Below are 10,293 nucleotides of genomic sequence, written 5' to 3' on the forward strand. Positions count from 1 at the left end.
ACCCACCAAACCATAAGGATTGCAGCAACCCAGTGCAGCATGGAAATGGCACGTTTGGTACTAAGCCCAAGCAGGTCCAGAGAGCACAATGACAATAGGCTCAGATGCCCATGTCACCTATTTCTGTTGCACTGACACCTCTTCCTCAACTCATGACTACGGCCTTCGGAGAGAGCAGCGATTGGCCCATGTAGCCAACTGACAGAGAAAGAAAAGAACGCAAACCTACTTCACAGATGGGTTGGGGCAACTTGTTAGTCCTAGTCAAAACCAGACAGCTACTTCATGACTGACAGGTGGCTGTAAAGGACAGTGGTTAAGGGAAATCCTCCCAATGGAAAGAGCTGCAATCAGTACTCTTGGTTGACCACTTTGTGAAGAGACAAAAGTGGCCTGAGGTGCAGTTCTGCATGGTCTCCTGAGCAATGACTTGATGTGGGTGGTGAGAGACTTGAAAGAAACACTATTGGAAGATTGGACTAAAGAAATTTGGGCCAGAGGCGTGTGGATGAATCTGTGGGTGTTGGTATGTAGGTCTTGGTACCCAAGTTAATGCCCACAAGAAAGCATCCACCGCAGAGAAGGTGCTCGACCTCCAGGAGAGAGGATGATTTGTCCTGTGGATGTCAGTCAGCCTCTTTCCTCAGCACAATTGGCCCAGGAGTTGACGCAAAGATGGAGGCTACGCATAAGCTCAACCGGATGGGCTCCCGCTTCTCAAAGATGATCTAGCTATTGCCTTGGCTAAATGCCTAAAAAGCCAGTGGCAGACCTCCAATGCTGAGCTCTCGGCACAACACCAATCCTCAAGGAAACCTGTCAGCCTCTTGGTGGCAGGGTGATTACACTGGACCGCGTCCGTCCTGGAGGGAGCAGTGAAATGACGACTACCCGGGATGTGACTTGGCCTTCCCTGCCCTTAGTGCCTGTACCAGAACCACCATCTGAGACTTTCCAGGGTGCCTGAGCCCACAACACTGCCTCAGAACAAGGGACCTACTTTCAGCGAAGAAGGTGCCCATTACAGGACCCACTGATCGTACTGTGTACTTCATCACCCAGAAGCATTATTACCAGAATGGTGACGTGTTTTAGCAAAGCTGAGTTAGGTGCCAGCTCAGGAACAAACCCAGTGGTGACGATGAACAGGCAATTACAGACACTACGATCTGCCAAGGATAAGGCAGCTATAAGGGTCTCAGGGTAGTCACAGTGCCCCCTCCACCAAGCAAGAAACCCGACCTGAGAGTAAGGAAAATCTAGATTGGATGGTGAGGGAAAGTCACGATGACTATCGTTACAACTTTGGGACCACATGCAGCAGCAGGGATCGTTAACTTGTTTCACTGATTATCTGGAATCATTAAGTGTTTGCAGAGGTTGCAGCCAGCGTCACACTGAAGGACTCTATGACCAGCTGGCCTCAGAGGAGGGCGGACGCAGGCCTGAGCGGTGCGAGGGGCACGTGTGAGCGGATGCAGATGGGAACAAAACCAACTCCATCTCCATGTCCCAGACTTCCTTTCATTTCTGTTTCATGCTGTGACCTTTGACCAACCTCACTGTTCTTAGCAAGCCTATCAAAGCCTTCTAGTTGATGATTATCTGTGTTCCTTAAAATGTAGCCATAAATATTTTTGTTAGTTAACAAAACGGCATGACGACTGAGATAAATATCAAATCGGTGATAGTGCTGATTCTAAACAAGCATCTATCACGAGACCACCAGGAGGAATGGCCTCTGGTTACTACCGTGTTTCCCTGAAAATAAGACCTAGCAGGACCATCAGCTCTAATGCGTCTTTTGGAGCAAATATTAATATAAGACACAGTCTTATGTTACTGTAATATAAGACTGGGTCTTATCTAACATAATATAAGACCAGGTCTTATATTAATGTTTGCTCCAAAAGACGCAGTATAGCTGATGGTCCGGCCAGGTCTTATTTTCATGAAAACGGTATGCCGACACCTTCCATGTCCCCCATCAAGGCCTGTTAGTCTCATGTCTCCTTCCAGCCATTGTGCACAGTCTACCTTCACACAGGTGCAACGTCCCAGTGCCTGGCCCAGGCCCGCCACGGGCCCCTATTTCCTGCCTCCCAGCCTCTGTGAGCCGCCACACGGATGACTGTGGCGTCCACTTAACACTCATTTACATGAGACCTAAATCTTCCCGGGGACCACTTTTGAGCGACAAGAGATTGAAGCAGACAGATAAACATTTCTCCCTTTCTTCCCCTGAGCAAGACAGACCTTAAAAGCATTTCAAACAACTTCTCAGAAGGTTTCACATATGTGAGCAACCAGTTGCCCTTAAGAGTCGCCGACTCACTATCTCACCCTTGTATTTTTCCTTTGCTCCTGCCTCCTGTGATCACATCAAATTAAATTACTAGCATATAAACCTTTGTCTCAGACTCTGCTTTCAGGAGAATCTAGACTAAGACACATGTGCTAAGACTTTAATCAGAATTGGGAGGCTATTGTGGACTTCCACCTTTGATGGCTGGGGGTTGGAGTCAAATGTTTTCATCCGTTGTGCTCCAAGATTGAGCAACGCTATTGTTCATAAAAATAGCACCTACATTTTCTTCCTATGAGACAGGGTCACCTGGTGAGAATCAGGAGTTCGTATAATGGTATGCGTTCAGCTTTCTCCTGGCTGGTATCCAGGGTTTATATAATGTTGATATTTGTATGATCGTCTGATGTGGATAAGAGGGACGATCCGAACATTGAGAAGCTCAATGAAGTCTGGTTTATGGTCAGTACACCACAAAGCACGGTGCACTCATGAGGACGAGGTAGGAGGAGACCGAATGAAAAGGGGGCTATGCAATAAACCTGACAAGCTCACGGGGGCCAACACAGCAGGCCCGACAAGCTCAGTGACCAAAAGTAACCACACAGGATGGTCTGATCACAAATTCCTAACTGGGCAGGTCATAGCGGGTAGGCACGTCCCAAACCTACAGCTTTCTTAGCAAAGGTCAATCTTTACCTTAAGCGAGTTCTGTCCAGGGTTCTTATGCATCTAGGATAACATATCTTTGAATGTCTGAGTAATTTTCTTTTCCTACCCCTCGAAGATACAAGTGTTGGCACCAGAGCACAAAACCACCAGAGCACGAGACCACAGAACTCCTCATTGTTATCTTGTCCCCCACAAACCACTGTGTTTCTCCGAAAATAAGACCTAGCCGGCCCAAAAGATGCTCTAATGCGTCTTCTGGAGCAAAAATTAATATATATATCTTATTTTAATATAAGACCAGGTCTAATATAATATAATGTCATATCATATCATATCATATCATATCATATCATATCATATCATATCATATCATATCATATCATACTGGGTCTTATATTAATTTTTGCTCCAAAAGACGCATTGGAGCTGATGGTTGGGCTAGGTCTTATTTTCAGGGAAACACGGCATCTCTGTACTTTAAATGTTATTAATTATCCTGTGCTCACCAATGTAAAAGAAGTATGTGTTTCTCCATTTTGCCTTTTATCGAAACCTAGAGACTTCCCCACTTTGAGTTCTCCCACCTCCTTAATCTACCACCAACGGATTTCATGCACTTCCCTTAAATCTCCTCCTTTAATTCTGATGTATAAAACTGCTATTCTCCAGCGCATTTTCTCAATCCATTGAGATTTGACTTCTAGGCATACTCGTATGTCGTCAGTTTGGCTCTAATAAACTCATAAAAATTCTCCACAGGTTTAGTTATTTCTTATGTCAACAAGACCCTATGGCAAACACTTCCAAGTCAAGGGCAAAGGTCTAGGGGCTAACAAGGGAAGAGATTCTTTTTTTTCTCTTCCTTACATATAATCCTTCTTCAGAATATCAAATCGGGAGATTGGAGAAAGAAGTAGTGGAGTAGTTAGGAATAAGATACTGTCATGTCCGATGGACTGGTGTGAATCCCAGGGCCGACACTCACGGGCTGCGGATACCTGAGCAAGTTCCTAACCTGTCCAGTGCTGTCTGCTCACAATGTTTGCCTATGTGAGATACCTTACGTATCACAGTTAGCTCCGTGTTTGGCATAGGTAAGTGGATGTTAATAACGAAATTACTGTTATTATTTATATCCTCGTTCACATGTAGCTGCACACCAATCAAATCTTCTAAGATTCTGTGAATTACACCTGTTTTTGCCTTCCTTTCCTAGAACCCCTAAGTACAAACATTACTGAAATACGCGTCCTGGCACCAGTAACAAAATATATTATAGGAAAGGAGACATTGGAATACCCTTTGGCACTCATGTTAAAATATTAGTTACTGGCACAGAGGCTTAGTGATATCAGTGAGCTAGGAATGCATGAAAACTGATCAGCCAGTTCTTACAATCTCTTGTCTGAGGACTCATGATGAGTAGCTCAAGTTCAAAGGTCCCAAACAGTGAAGGAGCAGCTGAAACTGAAGCCTTGCCAAGAATACCTCATAGGGTCCCCACTTCCTTCAGAAATCCTATAGAAAGTTTCAGGAAATTCCAGAGACAATAAACCTGATTCAGGAAGGGGGTCTGTGCCTGCAGGCCTGCGTGTTCTAACTTGTCCCTGCTTGAGGGCTGGGCTTAGGAAAACACTGATGGGATGTAAGACGTAAAGCTGGGAAGGGATGAAAGGGAGCTCATTCAACCTCCAGCTTTACTGAGGCATTAGAGGACGGGAGGAATGTGCAGGTGGTGAAGTCTGGTGTCGCTGAATAAGAAACTTGAGCTAGAAAAATTCCAGGTTGGCTCTCTGCTTTGAAAGGACTTCTTAGCCAGGCAGGTGGGTTTCAATAATAAGCTGCCCAGCAGGCCAACCAGGTCCCCACTGTGAAGCTTCAGATATCGGGTGGGGGTCAGACCGAGGTGTGGTTGGTGGAACAGAAAGGAATAACTAGGAGCCACCTCATTTCACAGCTGAAGTACAGAGAGGAAAAGTGACCTGCCCGTGGGTACACAGCAAGTTAGAGGTAGAACTGGGACTAGAATTAGGATTTGACCCTTCGTCAGTTTCTTTCTTTTGCATAGCAAAGATCCTGGGAACCATCAGATCAAATTAACATCACCCTATTCATTTTGTGATTCAGTTTTTTCAATCAGTCATTCTCCTCAATCATCAATTCATTTACTCAACAAATGTTACTGAGGGCTCTGTACAGGGAGCTGGGGTAACCAAAACGAACCAAGTAAGACCTGATTCAGACCATGCGTGAAACACTCACACACACATAGTTAGGAGAAAGCTCTGCACTGTAGACTAGCAGTGGTGCTGCAGCAGGGCTAGGATTTGATGATTTATTTCCTCCTTTAAGCTCCTTTAGGCCTTGTGCACACCTCTCATTCTACCAGAAAGCCTGAAACATCGCCGGAGGCAGAAATGACAAAACTGAAGCTCTCCTACTTCAGGCACAGCATGAGAAGGCCAGGTTCTTTGGAAAACACAGCAATACTTGCAAAAATAGAAGAGTGCAGGAAAAGAGGAAGACCAAATATGAAATGGATTGACTCCAGAAAAGAAGCCACAGGCATGAGTCTACAGGAGCTGAGCAGGGCTGGTGAGGACAGGCCATGTGGACATCACTCACTCATAGGATCACCAAGAGTAAGGGCCGACTCAGCGGCACGAAACACATACATGTGCTTTGGGAGACACTGAGCTCCAGGAAGGCCAGAACCACTACGGTGGCAGGATGATATAACAATAGATACGCCTGAATTAAAATCCTACTTCCTCAATTTACTGGGTGTCTTTGGGCAAGCTATTCAACACCCCACCCCCTCAGTTTCCTCATCTGCAAAGTAGGGATAATCATAATACCTATCTCTAAGGATGGTTTCGAAGATAAAAGAACAGAAATGCTCAGCATAATGTTAGCATACATCAGTCCTTAGGCAAAGCAGCTCCGTTCTTATTTACTCTTGAATTCCCACAGCCTAACACCGAGCCTGCATATCTTGAGGGCTCTGTTAAGAGAACATTTAGGAAAAAAAGACTTGTCAAGGACCAACTAGACACAATAAATGGAGAGCCCTGCCACAACAACAGTCTGTTTCGTTTGGTTTTTACCTAGGAGGTAAAAATCCCATTTCTGATACCCTGAGGATGTGATTGAAACATCGCTGGTAATTTTAAAATTTGTCAACAATTTTTTTGATATTCCTCCCTCTGAGAGGTGGCATCTAACAGCCCCGTGCTTGAGTGTGGGCTGGGCTTACTAAGTATGTATCTTCTAACAAACGGAAAAAAGCAGAAGTGACCATGTGTACCTTCAGAGACCAGGCTATAAAAGGCATTGCAACTTGTTCCGTGCTCTCTCTGGATCTCGTGCTCTGGCAGCAACCAGTTGCCATATCCTGAGGACACGCACGCAGCACGAGGAAAGGCCCGTGAGGCAAGGAACTGAGGCCTGCCAGCCTTGGAAGTGGGGGCTCCAGCTCCAGCCAAGCCTTCAGTGGACTACAGCCCCTGATGTCATCCTGACTGCAACTCACAAAAGACCCTGAGCCAGAACCCCCCAGCTTTACCACTCTTGAATTCCTAACCACAGAAACTATGAGATAATAAATGTTTCTTGCTTCAAGTCACTAGGTTTTGGGGTGATTTGTTATGCAGCAATAGAGAATACAACATTTAAATGCAATACTGTCCATTTTTATTTTTAAACTTGGAATTTGACTGTTTCTGACTTTAATTACCTTCTAAGTGACTTTATCAACAATCATCGTAAGGTATAAAAATATATTACAAAAACACACGTTAATCATTATCTTTGGTTCAGGTTCCAAGAAAATATAAGAATTAAAAACAAGTCTCTAGGTATTCAGAACCCATAGAGCTGCTGTGGTCTGTGGGATAATCAAAATCTGAGCACCCTCCCTCTTAGAGAGAAGCTTGTTACAGTGGTCAGGAGAGCGTCCAGTCACCAGCAATGCACCAGAACTGCGAGCAGAATGGATTAACGCCATAGAAAGGCAAGGCCAGGTCATGTGGTCTACAAAAAACTTCACCAAGTTGTGTACGCTTTATTCTATCTGCTCAGGTTTTCCAGGCTGCAGACCCTATAAAAACTGATATTGACCCTATAAAAATTGATATCTGCAATTTCTCCCCATGTGCCAAATCCACTCATTCTGGTATACTGTGGGGGGAAAGCAGGGACTCAGGGGTAGGAGAGACGTGGGTTGGAATCGTTTCAGCCATTCACGCCATTTAACAAACAGTGAGTGCATATGTTGTGCCAGCTCAGCTGCTACCATAGTGGGTAAAAACAGACAAGGTCCCTGCCTTCATGAAGCGAATACCTAGTGGGGGAATTAGATTACCACACAAATAAATGTAAAATTGCACTCAGCGGACAGGTGTACAGGATGGTCAGGGAAGATTTCTCTGGGGAAGTGGTGTTTGATCTGAGAAATAACGGATGGAGAGGTAACTAGCCTAAGGAGATATTAAAAACAAGACAATAGGCCCCAAATGAAGTCACTTATGCTAAGCCCCATGTCACTAAACCAAGACTTAACCTAATAACAATTTCAGCTCTCCCCAAAATGGAAACTTAAACCAGTCAGGAATCACCTGATGCACATTAGTTAGGTGATCTGCCTGACAGACCCCTGCGTCACCTATAGGAAAAGTAACCTCGCAATAACCAATCCGCTGTTTTGTCTAGTACAACTCCCTTGTTCCTGCTCCGCTCTGCCATACATGTCTTTCATTTTGTACAAGTCTTCAGAGATCAGATGCTAGATTGGACACTGATCGATACGTAAGTCATTGAATAAAGCCCATAAGATCTTTAAATTTTACTCAGTTAAATTTTGTTTTTTAACAGAGAGAAAGAAGAACATTCCAAATACAGGGGAAAGAATGTGTAAAGGTGCAGTTACAGGAAGGACTATGACATGTGCCAGAGGCTGAAAGCAGGTCAGGCAAGCTAGAGTGAAGAGAATAGGGGGGTAGAAAGGAGTGGATGAATGTGAGCGCTATCAAGGAGGTCAAATAAGACAGGACTTGGCAACAGCAGTTAGAAGTATTTTAGCTGGAAGGAGCAGAAAACCTGACCAACAATGGCTTATTCCCATAAAGCGGTGTGTGTGTGTCTCAAATATGAAGGTTCCTTAGATAATAAAAAAATAAGAATTATGGACGTGGGAGGAATTTGTTTAGCAGTTCAGTGATATCAGGATCAACATAAAGTGCTTTATCCTCAGAGCCGAGTCCAGCTGCATGCCTCATGAACAAGTCCAAGGCAGGAAGAATGAAAAAAGGGGCAAAATTCATGATAACTCTCTTTCATCAGGAAAGGAAAACCTTCCCCAGAAACCCCCAGCAGACTTCTGCTTAAGTCTTACTACAAAGGACTATGTCATCAGGCCATTCCTAGATGCCAGGAAAAGCTGGAAAATCAACCATTTAACTTTTCGAGACTCTTTAGAAGGCATGGAAAAGGGAGAGGATTGGGATCGGGTGTTAAGTTAGTAAGTTTACAATGAGTTTGCCAGTACAGGGCAGGGGAAGTGAACAACTAGATGGTTGGTGTTATTCTCTGAGTGGATAATATTAAAAGATCACAAATTCAGTTTTGGATACCTCGGTTTTCGTACGTAATCCATTCCGGAAGACCGTTCTAGTTCTGAAACGTTCAAAAACAGCCGACAGTGAAGCCTCAGGATCTCGCACTCAGCAGAAGCCACGTGACATGTTCGACTTCTGAGGCTTGTTCGAAAACCGAAGCATGTACTTCTGGGTTTAGGGAGTTCGTAAACCGAAATGTTCGTCAACGGAGACGTTAAAAAACCGAGGTACTACTGTATTGAGTTTGAGGTGTGTGGTAAACGGAATAATGGCCTCCAAAAATATCTGTGGCCTAATCTCTGCAACCTGTGGTTATCACCTTATAAGGCAAAAGGAACTTTGCGGGAGTGATTAAGTTAAATATTTTGATAAGAAAAGTATCGTGACTTATCCCAGTGACCCTACATGCAATCACAAGTGTCCTTAAAAGAGAGAAGCCCAGGGAGAGTTGACTCTGGAAAGTAACAGATGTGACAGTGGAAGCAAAAGGTTAGAGTGACGTGAGGAAGGGGCCAAGGAATGCCTCCTCCTTCTAAAACCTGAAAAATAAGACTCTCCCCTCAGAGCCTCTAGAAGGAACCAACCCTGATGACACCTTGACGTTAGCCTAGGCAGACTGATTTTAGACTTTTGATCTCCCAAACTGTAAAAGAATAAATTTGTGTTGTTTTAAGGTTGTGCTTTAAGGTTGTGGTAATTTGTTGTAGCAGTAGGAGGAAAACAAATGTGCCTTTAAAACACGTAAGAGATGTCAGGTAGGCGGTTGGACACGAGTCTGGAGGTGAGAGAAGAGGGCTGGGCGTGAGATATAAATTGGAGTGTCATATTAACAAGGGTAGCGTAACAGGGCATAAACTCATGTGACTGTCACCTAAGCGCTTTGCATCTTTCAGCCAGATACTTAACTTCTCTGAAACATTATTTATTAAACTTTTATTCTGTGCTGACATCATATCAAGCAATTTACATGCATCCTCATTTAATCCGTACAAGCACTTCGTGAGGTAGACACCAATGTTATCTCCTATTTACAGAAAAGGGAACCGAAGTTCAGCGAGATTAGTCATTTGTCCAAGATCAGACAGTACATGAGGGAGACAAAACTAACTCTATTCCTTGGGCCTCAGCCCTTGTGGCCCAGGGACCAGCGGCACTGACACCATCTAGGAGTTTGTTAGTCCTCCTGCATCAGAATCTGAATTAAGTTACTTAACTGTGAGATACACTAGACTCTGTCTCCAGAACGGGTTCCATGCAGCAGGTACCGCACTAATAACCTAGCTCAGAGTTCCAGAAGCGCAGGATGTTTCATACTTCTGTATTTTTGCTCAAACCGTCCACTGCCTGGAGCTAATATTCCTGTTGTAACTCTCGGATTACAATGATATCTCTTCCACTCGTACGGGAACGTCTCTAGAACAAGGTAACATTTTCTGTCACCTCAGAACCCACAACGCCGGGCAAAATCAAGACCGAGGGCAGACGCCCAGCAACCATATGGAGTCAAGAATGAAGTAATAAATTCAACTTAACTTGTCGCCTCAGACACCCGTGCAGGCGTATGACGCCTTAACAAGCCCCGGAGTGAGGCCCGGCGACGAAGGGACGGGGAGCGGGAGGTTTAAACGCCGGAGCTGTGGCGTCCCGCGGGCGGGGCGGCGGGGCGCATGCGCGCAGCCCACGGCGCCGCTTCAGACGACC

The sequence above is a fragment of the Rhinolophus sinicus genome, linkage group LG06, assembly GCF_036562045.2.
Source record: "Rhinolophus sinicus isolate RSC01 linkage group LG06, ASM3656204v1, whole genome shotgun sequence".
NCBI classification, from domain to species: domain Eukaryota; kingdom Metazoa; phylum Chordata; class Mammalia; order Chiroptera; family Rhinolophidae; genus Rhinolophus; species Rhinolophus sinicus.